The 19,880-nt window shown below is 47.2% G+C and overlaps 1 long non-coding RNA gene across 1 annotated transcript; it reads left to right on the plus strand.

Annotated features, from left to right (window-relative positions):
* The first annotated feature begins 687 nt into the window (after nt 1-687).
* LOC121020494 (uncharacterized) lies at nt 688-2,764 on the plus strand. The gene is made up of 2 exons (XR_005786159.1): nt 688-1,202; nt 2,536-2,764. It is a non-coding gene; the product is annotated as an uncharacterized LOC121020494 (long non-coding RNA).
* The last annotated feature ends 17,116 nt before the right edge of the window (nt 2,765-19,880 follow it).

Below are 19,880 nucleotides of genomic sequence, written 5' to 3' on the forward strand. Positions count from 1 at the left end.
GTTCACCTTACTCGCTAGATTGTTTGGTCTTCCGATGGCTGAGTTTGCGTCTCATTCATTTTCATGGTCCCAAGAGGAAATAAATAAAAACGCATAAAACGATCATAGGTTTTCTCAGAGATGCAGACACAATTAACCAGGAGAAATCCTGAAGTCCATGCCACCATGGAACATGGAGGCATCCTCCTTTCCGGGGCACGAAGCAGCCACTTAGGTTAAAACGTCACAGCAAACACAGTGCGATAGGCTCCCCCTGTATCTGTCTAATTTACACACACTTTTGTAAGCATTTTCCTATTCACTGGAAAGGCATATCACCCAGGTTTACATAAATAGTTGATTAAACATGGTATTGGGGGCCATTTCAATAAAACACTGAGGATTAGTCCCTTGTTCACAACATAATCCTCATCAGTGCATTATTTCAAAGAGAAATCACATCTTTTTCATCTTTTTCCAGGAACAGTCCCCCTCAGTGAGTGAGAGAGATGCTCTCCCACCAGGGGTTCTGTGTTCTCCGCAGGGGTGGGGAGAGGGAGGGGGTGCCCATCACTCTACCTGAGCCCTTGACTGGCCCTGGTTGTAAAGATGCCATTAGGAGATTTATGAGATCCAACTGGAGTCACAGTGACCAAGGGCGTTCCCTGGAATGTCTGTGGCAAGTTTAGACGCCGGTGCACATGGCAGGTAATTAGGGACAAAGCAACTAGTCCAGACGGGACCTTTCTGGTTCCAGCCCACCCAGCCAATCAATATGCATTAATCATTACACGCTTATTGTTAACGTGATTCAGCTTCAGTGACTCACTGGGATCACACACAGGACAGTCTGTTGTGACTCGAGACGGGCCAGAGAGCTTAAGGAATTGAGAAACATGTTTTGCCTTAAAGGTGCAGAACACTCCGGTGATGAGTCAGAAGAGCCCAACGATAAGGCAGAGAGCAAGGCAAGCTAATGAAGGATTTGGGGAAGCGTGCAGACGGCTCCTTCTTAGCAGTGTCTGCATGGCCAAGTCAGCACGGGGCACGCGCTGCTTAGCATTGTAGTAATTTTTCATTTCCAGATGCCTCATCCTTCCAGCTCGGGTTGTACACTCCAGAAGGGCAGGGGCCGCATTGCTTCCGCCTGGGTCTCCAGCACCTACGGCGGAGCCTCGGGGAGACTGGCTGCGGACAAAGTGTGTGATGTTGACCAAATAAAGGTAAAACTCTCAGAGGTGCTGTCAAGCTTGATTGCCCAGTGAAACTTCTTTGGCCTGCTCATCACTGAAAAACAGGCTCTCTCACTCATATGAGATTTCCCCTCCTTCCTGTTCTCAGCTAGAAATACCATGAGAACAGACTGTCTCACAGTGTCTTCAGATTTCCACTTCTAGTCCCTGCCAAAAGCAGGAAGTGCAGAAGTGGGCGATAATTCTTTTTTTCTTTTTAGAACACTTTATTAAAGAGTTTTGGTTGTTACTTGTTTTTCCCCTTGAACCTCATTAGAATTAATTTGAACAATGCTTTGAATTTGCATAATGATTTTCGCATAAGGTACACAAAGGGTTTTGCTTATCAATTCCACTCCCCCGGAAAGGGAAGGTAGAAAGGTATATTAGAGATCGAGGGCACCTCGGGGATTTTCTACTTTTTCTACTCTAGCTTTTTTTTTTTTTTTTTAACTAATGAGAAACTTGAGACCCAGAGTTATCACTTGGGAAATTTCTCGCTCTCTGCTGGCGCCCACCCCTCCAGCCTCACACCCCCATGCCATGACACCCTTGTTTGTCTTGTCTTGCACTCACATCACCCGACCTCGCACCTCCTCCCTCCCCCATCTATTCTGCCCCCTCTGCTCTCCTGCTCCTTGCTCGGCTAAGTCAACTCTTTCATTTTGGGGAAATCAAAAGCAGATAACCATCGCTGAAAGTGCCAAGAACCACCGTGTCTGACTATAATATTGAAAATGGAAGGAGAAGGGAAGAAAAGGAAGGAAGGAAGGAAGGAAGGAAGGAAGGAAGGAAGGAAAAAGAAAGACAACGAGCAGGAAGGGAAAGAACCAAAGTTGCATCAGGAACCAAGGAAATTGTATCTCTGTGACCAGCCTGGTATCTCCTTTCAAAATCTTACACGGTCTCAACATGCCCGTTGGGATTGTTGTTCTAGGCAAGGTGCCATTTTGGTTCTATCTCCTAGAGATAATTATTCTCCCCCACCTTGCTCTGATATTATCCCCATATCTGATGAGTCTATTAGAGCCCAAAGAGGTGAGTTCTCAAATGAGAGCTAAGGTGAAGCCAGAAGCAGGCCTCACAAGTGCCATGGGCTAACTTGTGTACCCTACCAAATTCCTAAGTGAAGCCCTAACCCCCAATAGGATTGTATTTGGGAGTAACATTTTTAGGAGGTAATTAAAGTTAAATGAGATCATATGGGTGGAGCTCTACCCCAGTAGGGCTGATGGCCTTCTAGAAAAAAAAGAATTCTATCTCTCTCTCTCTCTTCCTCTCTCTCCTTTCTTCTCTCTCTCTCTCTCTCTCTGAGAATTCACAGAAGAAAAGACATATGAAGACACAGTGAAAAGGGGACCATCTAAACGCCAGGAAGAGGGCTCTCACCAGAAACCAAGTTAGCCAGTGCCTTGATCTTGGACTTCCCAACCTTCAGAACTATGAGAAATACATTTCTGTTGTTTGAGCCAGCCAGTCTGTGGTATTTTGTTATGGTAACCCAAGCAGACGAATACATAGGTTATTGATAAAAGCCAGATTCTAAATTTTTTTAGGAGACTCTGGCCTCATGTCTGTTCATCCACACCACCTCAACATACGTACCTTGTGGGTATAATGACTTTCCATCATTAGCCTGCCCCTCAAGTAACAGACCTAAACTAAATTGTCATAGGACCAAAGCAAGGCAATGACACAGTATAAGGTCACAAAAAGGCAGGCGCTCATTCATGAGTGCTCAGGACCACGTTCACCTCTTTGGACAAAGGTAAATTTTCCATGAAGCCTTCTAAGCTTTAGCTTTAGGTGCCACACTTGCACGGGCCCCTTCCTAAGCCCTGAACCTGATTCTACATTTATATATTTTTAACTTTTTAAAATAGAGCCTCCGCCTAATTGTATGTTCCCCATGCCCCACAACTCGCCCTTGCCTCTGACAAGTATTTATTATGCTAGACCCTGAGTATACAGTAGGGAACAAGACAAGGCCATCACAGCACAAGCGAATGAATTTCATAAACAGATTATCTGTGCAACTTAGGTAAAAGCAATCCACATATGTACTAGTGGGATGAGACGAGAGGAGGGAATTTGTGTCCCCTCCACACGACCTCAGTGGATGCAACCTGGGTCGAGCTTGCCCCTTCACGGCTGCGAAGGTGCCAAGGATGGGCACATTTCAACAGGAGGAAAACGAATTCGTTGAGGACTTGCTGTGCTCCAGGGAAAGTACTGAGTATTTTGCAAATACTACCCCAATCATTTCTGGCATCCATGTGGTGTGAGCATTTAGCACTTCCATTTGGTGAGGACACTGAAGCTCAGAGTTGTTAAATGATCTGCCCCACGGTGGGACCACCTTTATATACAGTTCTGCCTGACTCTAAAGCTTATGAGCCTTCCAGTTGGCCAAACCTACGGACGAGCCCCCATGGCTGAGGTGAGGGGGCTGACAGTGAGGGAAGAGATGATGGAGAGAGGGCAGGCAAGGGATACTCAAGCTTTCTGAGTCATCACTCCACAATTCTTCAACGGGCACTCTTTCCACGTTGCTCTTACTCACGTGGGGTCCAATTTCCGAGTGCCGTGCGTGGTGGCTGAGAATGAACACCGGCTTCAGGCATCACCATGCCTTTGAGTGTCGTGTTCCAGAACTTCCTCTGCTCTTTGTAGGACTTTGAGCTCGGTAACTCTGGGAATTTTTAAACTATGAACCCCCTGATTTATGTCGGTCCATCCTTTGAACCCTTAATTCTACGAAAAAAGGAACTCATTCGAATTTTGAAAAATTTGGAGCTGAATTCGTCATGCCTCACTATAAAATCTTCACCCCGCATAGCCCTTATGTAAGCTCTTTTGAGGATGTTTCCTGTGCAGACAAAAAAGAAAAAAAAATGTGTCAAATGATCATAAGCCACCTCTCCTCTGGCTGTGAGTATAACAAGAAGTATTAGTATGACATGTAGTTTTTCTGCTTTTATCTTCTTAAAAGACCAACCAGAAATCCAATGTGAAGAAAGCTAATGTGATACTAAGTTTGCAAATTTAAACTAGGAGTTCTGCAGTCAAGACATGTAAAAGTTTCCATAGCAACATTAACTCTCATCTTTAGGATTTTCAGTTCTATTAAAGCCATTAAAACCCTACTTTTGTATATACATCAAATGTGCATACAGTGTGGTCCAATTGAAGGTTGAGGCTTGTTTTCCGTATTTCGAGTCTAAAGGATTCCCGTCATGGGTCCCTGGGTCTGTTTTGTTGAGTGTGCCTTTTGTAAATGGATACTATTGAGCAGCGGGCTGATGTCTTTTGTTCTTCCCCTAATTTTTTTGCATTTTATGCTCCATTCTCTCAGTACCTTGAATGCAGAGAGGGGGGAACATAACAGCCAGGCTGCCCCAAGCCACACGAGGAACCCACCTTACCATAATCATGGCACCACCCTCAGGCACAATGCAAATCCAATTTCCTCTGGGAGGCAAGAAAGAGAAGGGCAGGGGCTAAGTGTGTGTTCTCCCAGCTTCCCCCAGACTGACCTGCTCACATAGGCTGCCTCCACATTGCGTTTCCGGATCACTTTTTAAAGCTGCAAAGGAAACTGGCTTTGCCAGTGGTCACAGTCAGCCAGCTCCAGAAGGAAAAAAAAAAAAAAAAAAAAATGTCTCCACAAACTGAATCTGAGCTGGAAAGGGTAGTTGTAGTCAGGATTCCATGAGCTACCCTTAGAACATCACGCATGTAATGAACATTTCACTGCAGAAGAAAAAAAAAAAAATCCTAATAACGGTAATTTCTTGCTCTCGGCGTGGATGGTGTTTATTTTTCCAAAAACGGGTGAGGCAGATGGGGGTGGCAGGGATGCCGGAAGATTCCCGTGAGTTCCCCTAATATGAAACAGCGTGGACAGTCGAGGACATCTGGAGTGAACGTGGGGGAGGGAAAGGAAACGTTTCTTCAATGCACTTTTCGTCTGAAATAGTATCACGGTGTCATAGCCACGCAGAAGCCCTGAATGAAGCAGGCAAGTGGATGTGGCAGAAGGCTTAGAGTGAAACCAGCCTGCAATGATTGGGGCTATTTTTAGTTTTCTAATGAAGAAAGCAGCTGCTTTCAGAAAGGCTGTCACTTGTTGCTTATGAGACCAATTTGTTCTGTTCCGGGGTTCCCGCATTCATCGCCGGTGAAGCTCCCCCGGGATCCTCAGAGAGGGGTCCAGACCGGCCATCATCACGGGCTTGGGGTTTTTAAAGGAATTTGGGGAGGATTCATAAGGATCTGCGTTTATGGCCTATTAGAACCGGCGACCGATAAGCTAAATAACAAGCTATGCCTACACCTTTCTGGTACAAACCTGGTCCCGTACGAATCCGTTTCAAAGCCTGAAGGAGTAAAGGACAAAAATCCCAGCTGACTCTTTTGATGACCTAAGTGGCGAGGCTCTGTGTCTTTCATTCTCTTTGGCCTGAGCTGCTAAACAAGAGGATAGAAGACAGTAGACATTTCCCAGAAACTGAAAGGCAGGCACTGAAGACTGACCCACTTTTAGAAATAAGAGCGAGCAAGACAGCGATTTACTGTCGTATAAAGGAGGAATTGAAGGAGTCTAGGTACCCTGGGTGAGGAAGCTGTTATCTGAGCTCCTGACAAAGTTGGTTTTCAGCGCAGAGCCTGTCACCCTCTGGGGGGCGCGGGGGGGCGGGGGGGTGGCGGCGGGGTTCTCTGCACCGAAGTCTCTCCACACTATAAATAACACTGATGCATCAACTCTACCCGGGGCTTTGTCCAACACATGAGACCCCACATAGGACCTTCGCTAAGACCATGCTTCTTTGGCAATAGAGTATGTCCCTGATTTCTAAATATTTAACTTGTTGGCAGAAATTGCCCATTATGTGAGCAGGAACTTGGAAAATGACAACTGCCTTGCAGATGTGGGTCCTAAAGCGCACCCACAGGTCCAGATCCTCCTCTGCCTCGCTGAAATGGAGAGGAGGATGGCAAAGGGAATGGAGAGAGTTCCTCCCATGAGCAGAGACATGGATGGGAACCCCGCAGAGACCCCAGTCCCTCAACCTGTGTGCCCAGTGGCAGCGTCCAGTGTTGAGGTACCTGGATGCCACGTATGAGAAGACACCCTGGAGCCACTCAGAAGTGGGTGGGGCTTTGAGAACCATCAACACTTACCTCCAGGTTCCACTCGAACAGAAAGGGGCTTGAAAATCTCGCGCAGGCTGAAAAAGAAAAGGGAGAGGGGGGTGTTGCGGATGTAAAGAGATAAGCAGGCAAGCAAACAAAATCATCAATAAGCACCAAACTGGGATACCCAAGGCTGGCCTTCCATCGTTTGTCAAACGAGAGGTGGACGCCATGGTAATTTTACAGTTTCCTTCTGGTTCTTAAATTTGGACACAAGAGGTGGTGAAAATTCCCTCCCTACTGCAGCTTTCATTTGAACGTGTAAGTGCCAGGGCACCTGGGTGGTTTCGTCGGTTAAGTGCCCAACTTCGGCTCGGGTCATGAACCCACGCTCATGGGTTTGAGCCCTGCGTCGGCCCGTGTGCTGACAACTCAGCCTGGAGCCTGCTTCAGATTCTGTGTCTCCCTCTCCCTCTGCCCCTTCCCTGTTCATTCCCTGCTCCTTCTCTGTCTCTCTCTGTCTCTCAAAAATAAATTAATGTCAAAAAACATCACATGTGTAAGTGTTCTCATGTGGTGGAAATTCTTCCCCTACCCCAGTGGGTCTCAGTCCTGACCACGCATTAGAATTGCTAGGGGAACTTTTAAAAACTAGTAATGCCCTGGCCCCAGCCAGACCAATTAAGCCAGAATTTCCAAGATCTTGGAATTTCCAAGGCACCCAGGCCTCCATATTTTTATAGCCACTTTCATCTGCCCAACTTAAACTCCATGGGGTTTCCTCCTCAAGGATACTCAGAACAGCCACCCGGGCCACTCATCACCCTAGACATGAACTGTCCGTCACGTAGTCACTTAGCCACAGGCGACCACCGGAGCCGGGAAATGGGGCTTGTCCAAGCTGAAATGCCTGATTATAAAATAAACACACCACCTTCTTAAGACTTACTGTGAAGAATGTAAAATATCTGATTAAAATAAATTCATATGGAGTACATATTGAAATAATATTTCAGATACATTGAGTTAAAGAAAATACATCATTAAAATTATTTTTACCTATTTTTTTTTTTTTTTTTTTGCTTTGTGTAATGTGGTGACGAGGAAACTCAACATGACTTACGCAGCTCGCGTATATTTCTATTGGACAGCACTGCATTGGTCATATTTTAAGCTACTGTTCATCTTTCTCTCTAGTATTCTCTCTTCCCCACCCTGAGAGTCCCAAGTCTTTCCATTTTTTCTCTTAAATTGTTTTTCCAGTACGAAGGGCTTTTGCTTTTCTCCGAACCTCTTTCACGGTAGAGCTGGGAATAGATAAAACACATTTAGGCTTAGGATTTGGGAAACAGTGTGGAGGTTCCTCAAGAAATTAACATAGAACTACCCTATGACCCAGCAATTACACTCCTAGGAATTTATCCAAAGGATACAAAAATGGTGATTCAAAGGGGCACATGCACCCCCATGTTTATAGCAGCGCTATCAACAGTCACCAAAGTATGGAAAGAGCCCAAATGTCCATCGACAGATGAATGGATAAAGAAGATGTGGGATAGATAGATAGATAGATAGACTTGGAAATATTACTTGGCTATCAAAAAGAATGAAATCATGCCATTTGCAACAACGTGGATGGAACTAGAGTGTATTATGCTAAGCAAAATAAGTCAGCCAGAGAAAGACAAATACCACATAACTTCACTCATGTGGAATTGAAGATACAAAACAGATTAACATAAGGGAAGGGAAGCAAAAAGAATAGAAAAACAGAGAGGGAGAGAAACCATAAGAGACTCTTACATACAGAGACCAAACTGAGGGTTGCTGGAGGGGTTTTGGGTGGGGGGATGGGCTAAATGGCTGATGGGCATTAAGGAGGATGCTTGTTGGGATGAGCACTGGGTGTTACATGTAAGTGATGAATTACTAAATTCCATTCCTGAAATCATTCTTACACTGTATGTTAACTAACTTGGATTTAAATTTTTTTAAAAATTGGGGCACCTCAGTTAGTTGAGCATCCAACTTCAGCTCAGGTCATGATCTCACGGTTTGTGAGTTTGAGTCCTTCGTCAGGCTCTGGGCTGATGGCTCAGAGCCTGGAACCTGCTTCGGATTCTGTGTCTGCCTCTCTCTCTCTGCCCCTCCCCTGCTCACACTCTGTTTCTCTCTCTCTCTCTCAAAAATAAATAAACGTTAAAAATATTTTTAAAAAATAAAAAATTGGGGAGCTGGTGGGTGAGCAGGGGTGGGGCAGAGAAAGAGGGAGACACAGAATCCCAAGCAGGCTTCAGGCTCCGAGCTGTCAGCACAGAGCCCGACATGGGGCTTGAACTCACAAACTGGGGGATCATGACCTGAGCCAAAGTTGGATGCTTAACCGACTGAGCCACTCAAGCGCCCCCCAAAAAATCTTTTTTTAATTTAATCCTTAGAAACAGGTAAAATAGGATGTGATTACTCATTTCACAGGAGAATTCCTCCTTTAGATAAGATTGGCTATCTTTTGCCTTCAAATAGCAACTCCCCTAGACAGAGTGTTCAAAGGATTCTGTTTACAAAAAATCCCACTTAATCGTATCACAGCAGAGAATGAAGCACCTTGTATCCCAGAAAAAATCAGCAAATTGTTGAAAGTAATGAAAGGATCCTCATCTTTCTGTCTTCTTCTGCACGCATTTCAGGATGTTGCCTAATTTGTCACCACCTGGTGACAGACCCGCGGTGGCTTTTCCACACCCATCTCTCAGGTCAGCCCCTCCCCCGCTCCTGGCAACACTTCCCAGGGTGTCCTTTCAGAGGGCTGGATTTTCTTGGTTTCTGACATCACCTTCAACAGCCCCAAGGCGTTTTTAGGTGCTGGGGCCACCCCAAGAGTTACCTCCTCGGCTGGGGGCCAGCTGCGGTCTCTGTTTTCTCACGCAAGCCACCGTGGAACATGCGAGCAGAGCAGCCTAGAGGGGTGAGACCAGATGGTGGGGACAGACCCGGGCAAAGGAAGGGCAGTTCCAGCTTCTAAGCTCTTCCCTTACTTAAGAGAACCCTCCCCCCCATTCCATGGTGGACCCTCCTTCTCCTACTCCCAAACCCCACTCTGTGGCTGTGCCCCTGACCCTGAGGTCCCTCCTCCCATTTCACACTTCTATCTGGAACCCCTTCCCCTCTTAACCCTTTAAATTCCACTTGAAACCCTTCTGACTTGCAAATTTTCCATGATCCCCACAGAGAACACTGCTGCTAGGGAACGATTCTCTGTCCTTTTGCCTGGGCTATCGTCCCTGCTTTTAGAAATCAATCTTGCATCGCCAAACAGTAATGATTAGAAACCTGCAAGGTCAAGTCCAGGGGAAAGGAAGGGCTCGACAACCTCAGCCAGGGCCGAGAGTTGAATTGCACCCTCCAGCCCCATATCACACCGTCATATCTGGCACACGGTTCTATTTTGGTCCGGTCATGGTGAACTGGAGTTTGTGGTGCAAGCCTATCTCCACTACTGCTCCTGGAGGGAAGGAGAGGTGTCTTATTTCTCTCCTTATCTTTAATGTTTATTTGTTTTTGACAGAGAGAGAGAGAGAGAGAGACACAGAGTGTGAGCGGGGGAGGGGCAGAGAGAGAGAGGGAGACACAGAATCCGAAGCCGGCTCCAGGCTCTGAGCTGTCAGCAGAGAGCCTGACACGGGGCTCGAACTCACAAACCGGGAGATCGTGACCTGAGCCGAAGTCGGTCAATCAACCGATTGAGCCACCCAGGCGCCCCTCTCTCCTTATCTTTAAATGTAGGATAGTGCCAGTCGCACTAGGCACTCAATAAATGTTCGGCAAATGGGTGAATGAATTAAGTAAGCTCATCAGCTCTGTTCAGCAAACGGACTGGAAAAGAGCTACCTCTCAGACCCAAATATGAACTCTGGTTAGTGATTCCCCATAGGGAATCTGGATGTTTGAAGCAGAAATGATCAAGATTAGATTAGCCCCCATAAGGAAAGCACACAGGACGCAAAAAGACCTAGCCACCGGCCGGTGAATATTGTCAACAAATAACACAGGGCGGGAAGGCTAGGACAGGGCTGAGAGATGGGCACGCCCCCTGCAGGGCCACCCAACCACGGGATGTGAAGGGAGGCGTCAGTTAGGGGTGGGCAGCACAGCACACAGCCCGAGGGTGTGCGGGAGGGTCCTTGGATGCCCGGCCACCAGAAGTATGGCAGAGCCCTGGGAAAAAGGGCACGAGATGAAGGGCGGTGTTGAGGCCAAAGACTGAGAAGTTGCTGAAGGAGACAGAGGGTCCTCTAGTCCAGCACCCTTCCTGTCGGTCAGCTGTGGGGAACATGAAGCTCTCCCCGCGGGCCAGAGCTCCTGGGTCACCGACCAGAGACTTCTGGAGCATTTTGAAGTGGGCCAAGGATCACTGACTCACCTCCGAGCCAGAATCTCTTGCTAACTCACCAGTAAAGGCATTCGCCACCACCGATGGTTCCCACGGCGGGGGGCCCTACACTCTCAGCCTCAGTATCAGCTTCCCCAGAAACGGGTTACGGGCGCACGTTCTCTGATCCACCCAGACCTCCTGATCAGGGGAGGCCCAGTCATCTGTATTTTCACCCAGACTCCAAAAGCTTCTGAAATGAATTCCGAGCAGGTTAGTTTCAAGAAGCACAATCCTTAGAGATTCTGAATGCTCTGGAAGCTTCATCCCCAGGTGATTCTCATTCCCAGCCACGGTTAAGAACAGTAGCTTATGGCTTCTTTGAATTCGTGGAAGTGAAGCCAGTTTCCTTGTCTCCCTGGGCTTGTTATCTCTTCTATAAAATTGGGATAACACTATCTTATTGACCTCAATGCAAGGTGCCAAATTGGATGAGTTCTTGAAGCACCTTTCAGCTCTAGAGAAAAGATCCCTGGTCCTTGAGAAAAGAGGAGAGAGAAAGAAAGAAAGAAAGAAAGAAAGAAAGAAAGAAAGAAAGAAGAGGGAGAGAGGGAGGGAGGAAGAAAGAAAAAAGAGAGAGAGAAGGAGGGAGGGAAGAAGGACGAAGGAAGGAAGGAAGGAGAAAGAGAGAGAGAGAGAAAGGGAGGGAGGGAGGAAGGAAGGGAGGAAAGGACCAGAAAAGGCTGTTGTGGTGAACAGCTCCACAGGACAAAGCGAGACTTCTAGAGGTGGCCAAAGAATATTTATAGCTGAATCAAATACATTGATACCTCTATTGGCAAGTGGATTTTAATGAAAGGACCATTTCAAAACACTCTTATATAAAGACAAAAGACAGGCACTCCAGTTTCCATAATGAAAACTATATGAAGGTCAGACCAGTATCAGACAGGGCGGGCCAGAATGGGCCCAGGTTTGGGTCTTTTGGAGACAACTTTAGTATTCCCTGCTTCTTTCCTCTTTTCTGTACCCCCACCTTCTGCATAGAGGAAAATTCTGGAAACCCTTCCCCTGTTTCCACAGACATTCCCGGGACAAAGTGGGACTGACAGCAAAGCCTAGGGTCTGGGGATAGGGACACAACTGGAAATAAAAGCATAAGCAAGAGATCCCTTGAGGACCCAAGATGCTGAGTCCTGGCTGGGAGCCAGGTCTGCCCCGAGAAGTCACTAGGCATTGCCAGGAGCATAGCGAGTATCCAAGTTTCTGTGTTCAGAGTGGGGCAAACTTAGCAGAGGAGTTGTTGTGGGGATGGGCCTCCAGGTGGCTGGCTGTGCCAGACTGGGATGATAGCTAGAGTGGCTAAAAGAGGGCTGAGAATAGATCACAGCTAGGGAGGAGGGTAGGGAGCCCGGAGTCAGAATAAATGTCCGTTGTTGAGTCCATACACACAGATTATGAGTTGTGCAGTGCTCAGAGTGAACAACTGTGCATGGCAGCATCTCATGATAAGTATGATCAAGAGATATCATTGGGAGTGGCCCTCTATTTCTTTCAAATGTCTTTTTCTCAGGGACTGTTATGTTGAAGACACGGCATAAAGGGCATGAATATAATCTATCTTCTAATTCCTTTTCCGTCCTGTTGTTTCCCTCACCTTCTTTATTAACTGGCCCCTTAGCTTCTCAAAGACTGACAGGGTAGCTGGGATCAGAACTAGGGCGAAGCATTAGCAAGAACCATTTGAGATTCAATTGGATAACCCTTTCAAAAATACGTTAACTTTGAATCAATTTGGCACAAATTTAAACGAGAAAGCTTGAATCTTTTCTGTTAATTTAATTATTTTGAGCTAAGAAAAAAAAAAAGAAAGAAAGAAAGTAAAGCAGATGACAAGATCATTATATTTTGCAAACTTCTTTCCAGAGAGGTTATGCAAGATCCCCCAAGTGTGTCCTAAATAAAATCTTGGAGAAAAATGAAATCTATAGCCTCGCCGTGAGAGTTACCCGTGAGCTCTGAGAGAAGAGAGTCATTTCATGGAAGACAGAAACATCAGCAGCGAACGGGTGGCCTGGAAGGTGTCTTGGCTCGAGGTGGCCAAGATAGAAAGAAAACAAGAGACGTACCTGGCGTCTTGGCCACATTCCCTCCTTAGAACAGAACTTCATTTTATGGAAGACACAATTATGTCCCAACTCCTCCAATGCTGGCTGGCTGGCCAATTCTATAGAGACAGTCTATTTAAATGTTCTAGGAATGGCTTTGCTGACAGTGCTTGCATATGAAATGCAAGGCCTCCCGAAGATTTTACAGAGCGGTAGAGATTGTGGTGCCTAATTCTACGGAGTGACTAGCCTGTCAGGCCTAAAAGTAGGTACCTTTTACTTTTCTGTAATTCCGTGCATATTTTAGAGACGCTATACATTGGCTCGTTCTACTTGCGGCTATAACTTGCGGTTAAGACAGAACTCAGGCTTCCGTCTGAAACAAGGAATAACTAAGTTGACTCATGGGGTGAGTGTCTTATTGTGGGACCTGCAGCACCGGCCCTTCAGGAGCAAAGGGGACTGGGGGCAAATGACTGTGTGTAGGCACCACGGGGCTATGGCAACATCAGCTCCCAAGACAGCGGAGGGCTTCCGTTGGGGGTGGTTCTGATTTTCTAGATCACTCAAGGCTACAACCCATGTCCCAGTTGGCCCAGTGCATGGGAGACACAGAAAAGTGCACACGTTCTCAGGGCAAACTACATTTGGACCAGTTCCTGTGAATGATCGTTTGTGGACAATCACAGTGTGAGCAGGACTCCCCAGACGGTCACCAGCTAACGTCACGTTCATAAAGGGAGGGTGAGTAACCTCGGGGTTATGCCTTTGTGAGGCCTGGGAAGATATATAAGTAAAGGAGACATCTCTCCTCTGTTCCTGAACTCAATAAAGTACCCTCCCCTACTCAGACAGGGGAGTCACCCTGGCGGGGTTTTTGTGGTCCTGCTCTTACACTGTAAGAACCCCAGGAGAGGCCTTCAAATTTTAGAAAAAAAACCAAAAAAACAAAAAACCTTGTTGTGGGAAAGGCAACAATATTCTGGGGCTGGGGAGAAGGAATTCAGGGGCTATCAGAAGAAAACGGAAGAACACAGCAGTTAGGGTCTTGGGAATCTCCAAGACAGTGATGGAGGAATAAACTCTACAGGGGCTCCTTGCTGTTTCTTCTTTCTGACAAAACGAATCAGTGCTTCTATTTTTTTTTTCCCCCACCGAGTTTCAGAGCCTCCCCCACGGATCAGCATTAGCAGAGGCATTAGACACATCCACGTCTGCGAAGCAGCTTAATTACAGTGAAGCTGGGAGCGTGGTTCCGAGATTGCGTCCCCCTCCAACAGGAGAGTCTGTCTGAGCGCAGGAAGCAAGAGAGAGAGCAAGCCTCGTCCTCTCTTGCAGGAGGATTTTCGTTAGGGCTAAAAATAGGCCCAGAACACACTGGGCCAGCAGTGCGTGACCCCTTCCCAGGGGGATTCCCTCCTCTCCCACCTGCTTGGACATGACCCCCACACCCCACCGCCTGTTCCAGGGTAGAGCAGCGGGGAAGAGTGTGTGCCCGGTTGGCAGTGACTCGTGAAATCCCAGTACCGCGCCTTTTATCCCCGAATTTTGGCCAGGTTACTCAACCAGCAGCCTCCATCTGTAAAATGGGGCTAATACCCATGCTTCCCGCATAGAGTTATTATGGGAACAGGTAGATGTAATCCATGTGCCGTGCTTAGGGCCCTGCAGGGCGAGTGGCTCAGTAAATGTTGGTGGTTCCTTTGTTATTATAATTTCCTGTTTTTCTCAGCATTTGGGATGACCCTTGTCTTCATAGGAAGCAAACTGGCTAGTGAAGAATCTTAACGGATGACCAGGATGAGGGTAAATAAAGGTGTTCTTCCAAAAGAAAAATTTCCAGGCTTGAAAAATAAATGTTATCCTAGGACAGGGGTTGGCAAACGTTTTCCAGAAAGGGCCGGATAGTAAATATTTCAGACTTTGCTGGCCATTCTGCCTCCGTTGCAATGACTCAACTCTGCTGTTTTAGTGCAAAGTTGGCCACAGGCAATATGGGAGTGGATGAGCGTGGCTATGTGCCAATAAAACTTTATTTACACCAACAGGCAGCTGTTGGCCCGCAGCTAGAGTTGGCCAACCCCTGTCCCAGGCTACAAACTCCACAACAGAGGGACCAAACCCGTAACGTTCACCTCCGTGTCCTGCTGGTTAACGTTGTGCCCAGCTGCTCACATTCTGATTATTTCTGAGTGAATGAATAGAAACCCCAGAGGGGTGGGTTTTCCATTTTTAGTTTTTCAACGTTGGCCTTCGGCACACCTATCTGGACTGTGACACGCACACTTCTAAGTTCTGCCAACAGAACTTATTCTGGGAATAAGCACCATGCCTATCCAAGGGCTTTAGGCTCTCTGCAGATAAGTGTTATGCCCCCCCCCCAAAAAAAAAAAAAAAAAGTTAAAAAAAAAAAAGTGAAAATAATGACACAGACTCCAACAATCCCCAGAGCTGACACTCATAAAGCTTTATCTGGTGGCCCATTATGGATCTGGCACAAATGGTCGGCCATGTACTTCTGGGCAACCCCAAGCCCAGAAATTTCCACTGCTTTGTTCCCGCTCCCCTACCTGGGTTCCCGGGACAGGCAGCCCGGTCAGGAGTCAGACGAGCTCATGGACCCTGTGAGCTTAAGCAAATGACTTCCTGTCTTTATGCTTTGGCTTCCTCACCTGCAGAAAGGAAATGGTGACACCACTGACTTCCGTGGCTCAGGTGACGGTGGTACAAGACGGTGTTCCGCCCGTTGCCTGATTAGCACGCCCTCCACAAAAATTAGCTTTATTGTTTCCGGACCGGCACCTCGCGCCTGTCAAAGTAGTTGCTAAGGGCAGCCTTGCCCTGCTTTTGCACGGACAGTTGCCTGCGAGGCAGCGCTTCCTGAGTCCCTCCCATCCTTATGGAGCTTTCTTCCTGCTCTTTCCCTCTCCCACCTGGCAGTCTCCACATCAGCAGGGGGTGGCGGTGTTCTGAGCCCCTTGGGAACCAGGACATCCTCTCGAGGCTGGAGAACATACTCCCAAGGGCTCAAAGGGGAGAGAAGAGTCATGCTTTGAAACACACTCGAACGGGGGCGCCTGGGTGGCCCAGTCGGTTAAGCGTCCGACTTCAGCCAGGTCATGATCTCGCGGTCCGTGAGTTCGAGCCCCGCGTCAGGCTCTGGGCTGATGGCTCAGAGCCTGGAGCCTGTTTCCGATTCTGTGTCTCCCTCTCTCTGTGACCCTCCCCTGTTTATGCTGTGTCTCTCTCTGTCTCAAAAATAAATAAACGTTAAAAAAAATTTTTTAAAAGAAAACAGGAAATTGTAATTTCAGGACTGCCTAGGGAATAATAAAAATGAGGGTTTTAAAGCACTTTGCAAAAATAAAACGCGGTTGACATACGGTGACATCATTTCATCGTAATGGTTTTACAGATAGCAGGATAATGATACAAGCCACCAAAGGTCTAAAATAGTTTTAGGGACAGCTCTGCCTGGAGGCTAAATGACCTCAAAGCACCTTCTAACTGGTTCTCTATGACGACGATACACCTTCACCAATTTCAGAATGATGCAGCAGGGGTGGGGAGCAAAGCCCATCGGAATTATTGAAGAAATATGCTTTATTGCAATCGGTCCACCAAAGCTAGCTCTTTTAAATTGTTGTTCTTTCTTAACGTTCATTTATTATTGAGAGACAGAGAGAGACAAAGCATGAGCATGGGAGGGGCAGAGGGAGGAGACACAGAATCCGAAGCAGGCTCCAGGCTCTGAGCTGTCAGCACAGAGCCCGACGCGAGGCTCGAACTCAAGAACCACGAGATCATGACCTGAGCCGAAGTCGGACACTCAGCCGACTGAGCCACCCAGGCGCCCCAAAGCTAGCCCTTTTAGAAATAAGAAGTGGACAGAAAATAACCAAATGTTCCCACAAGGTGTTTGCCTAGTAACAGATAAAAGTTATTTATAGTTGCTTGTACTCGAAGAGGTGTTTACAGAGAGTTCCAGGGTACTTAAAAACTGTTTATTCTCTTAGTATAAATTTTTGTCTGCATTCTCTGGCCCCCATCCTGGGGGTGTTGTTGTTTTGCTTTGAGTTTGGTGTAAAAAAAAAAAGATAGGAATTCCTTTAATTTGCTTAGCAAGCCCTATCTCCGTAGACATTGCCAATATAATCTAAATATTTCCTGTATAAATCACACAATTTCACACGTATGGCATCTGCATCCCTACGGGCTTGGGCCATGCGAACGGCTCAAATCACCGTGCAAAGTCACAGGAGTGCTGAAGGGCCCCGTCTGTGGCCTTTCCAGAGCAAGTGTTGGTGAGCACGTAGGGACCTCTCACTCACCACTCCACCCCGACCACAGTATTTTTGGCCCCTGACCTGCATATAAATGCTTGTAATCTCTGACTGGCTAGGAGAAAAAAACAAATAAGGTTAAATGACCTACTAACCAGTCTATGGATCCAGGGCCTCAAGAACTTTCGTCAGGATCCAGAACTTTTGTTCCTGGGTCGACTGCCAAAGGGCTGTGAGCGAGCTCACGTAGCTTATGGGTTCAACTGGGGTTGCCCCTTGGTGACCCCTTATTGACTGGACTGAGGTTTATAGACAGCAGGAGCAAGTTCAGAGCAGAGGTACAAATTCCACAGAGCAACCCCGTCTGCCCCAGGGTTGGGTGTGGGGGAAGAAGGGGTCCTGGAGGGAGCTGGCCAATGCGCGTTGAAGAGAAGTTCAGCCAAGAATCAAGAGAGGACAAGTGCCTGGCCAGTGACAGCAGGGACGGTCCAGGCTCCACCAGAAGTTTGCTGACTATCACGATCCTGTGTCCCTAGCTCCAAGCCCAGAGCTTGTCACATAGTAGGCCCCCAATAAAATGAATAAGCATTTGTTTCTTGGTTGAATGAATAGAACTGTCCAGGCCACACAAAGCTACGCGTGGGGAAGTCTGGGGCAAAGCACATTTACAAGGGTAGGAACAAAGCTAATGAGGCAGGATGCGTCCTGTCTGAAATTGCTTGCCTAGGACCCCAGGTTCCAAATGTCCAGCATCCACCCCTGGTTCATAGGAGAGCCCACCATGTGGCCTCTTCTGAGACACATCCCTGTGATTTTCTCATGGTCTCGCATCTTGCCAGTGGGAATTATCATTTGTTAAGTTGGTGATACACCCAGGACAGTGCAGTTTTCGTGAAAAGTCATCCATTTTTTAAGGATCAGCCAGATATTAGCTTTGCATCCAGTGGCTAGCACTTTGGTAACAAAAGCCCCCGAATGCCCTGTGGAGTTTGATAACGGCTTGGTCAAATTCATGTAGACTCCTAACAGATGATGAATCCAGCCACAGTCCGTAAGTGTAGTTATGGATGGTCAGTGTGTGGATAGACATAACACCATCACTCTCTGAAGACCCCTGATTTCAGTCCAAGATTCAGGAAGAGGAAAAACTTTCTGTGAAAATCTAAGGCAGGCAAAATTATTCTGAATCCTGAAGAATCCTGAAAGAAATAAGGTCACAGGGCCTTCCCGGGTGCTATGATGATGTGCAGTGAGTTCTTTCTCTCCTATTACGTGTGCCATCTGGAAGCAAGCTTACCATCTGGGAGGACGCTAAGTGGATTCCAGAAGGATCTCCCTTTGATCCAGTCGATATAGACAGGAGAGCACCCAGAACAAACGCTATTCTCGATTGCGAGTTGGCTGCTATATTTCAGCACATGAGCTAAAAAACCAACCCCACCCTGGCAAGAGCCACGGGGAACAGAAACACCTGCAGAGAAGGGCCAGGAGGGACAAGTCAGAGTCTGAGGACACGCGAAGTACTGGCAACACTGTAGGTCACTGCCTCGGAGGACTGTGCCATCATTTCAGGCTCCACCTCCTTTTAACCGAAAGGTCACGGTCACTTTTCATTGTCTGGCACATTTGAGAAGAGCGGAAGAAAACAAAGTTAACGATTAACTCAACGCTTTCTCCCACTGGCTGTGCCAAGCTGCTACACACACGGTGCCACGCAATAGAGGAGATAAAGTCAAGTGCAAGGTGCCTGGGGTTTCTTCTCAGCAACCCAGCAGCCCCAGAGCCAAAAGTGGAGAACGGAGATGACACTACCTGGCAACAAGAAGGCAAAGAAAGGCTTGGGAGATGTGAGCGACAATTCTGTCCTAATACGTGAATAAGGATGCTTACCGCATGGGGTTGTGGGAAGAAACAAAAGCATGCAAAACACCTGGTAAAATGCTGGGCATGTAGGAAATGCTCAATAAACTGTAGAGCTGGTTTTCTTTCTTTTAAAGTTAAATCCAGTAAAACCTGGCTTGGCGAGCATAACTCGTTCCAGAAACACGCTTGTAACCCAAAGCACTTGTAGATCAAAGCGAATGTCAAGAACCATTGGCTCAGTTGCGATCCTGTGATGTTCGGCGTCACGTACAACTTGTACGAGGAGACGTCGCTCGTTTATCAAGTTAAAATTTATGAGACCTGTTTGCGGGTCTTGCGGAACACGCGCAGAACAAGTTACTCGCGAGCCACGGTTTTACCATAATGCCTGCCGGTCATGGTTTACAAACTACTTTAAAAATTTTTTTTTTCAACGTTTATTTATTTTTGGGACAGAGAGAGACAGAGCATGAACGGGCGAGGGGCAGAGAGAGAGGGAGACACAGAATCGGAAACAGGCTCCAGGCTCTGAGCCATCAGCCCAGAGCCCTACGCGGGGCTCGAACTCACGGGCCGTGAGATCGTGACCTGGTTGAAGTCGGACGCTTAACCGACTGCGCCACCCAGGCGCCCCTACAAACTACTTTTATAACAGTCATAGATTGGAAACTTTTGTTAGAAAGGACCAACCATGGTCTCGGGACTGTTTTGCTCCTGAAGAAATTGCGGCTGGGAGTTTTAGTGAATGGTTGGAAGTCGCACATCTGATAAATGGAGATCTTGGACTATGGAAGCCACGGGACTGGATTCTCACTTCACATGGCCACTCACTTCCCTCTGCCACGTGCATCATCCTTTTTATGGCTTCGGTGCTCTATCCTTCCTTTTCCCCTGGATTATTTCAGAGTTC

Source organism: Herpailurus yagouaroundi, unplaced genomic scaffold (assembly GCF_014898765.1).
Source record: "Herpailurus yagouaroundi ecotype Mexico unplaced genomic scaffold, PumYag 250, whole genome shotgun sequence".
NCBI classification, from domain to species: Eukaryota; Metazoa; Chordata; class Mammalia; order Carnivora; family Felidae; genus Herpailurus; species Herpailurus yagouaroundi.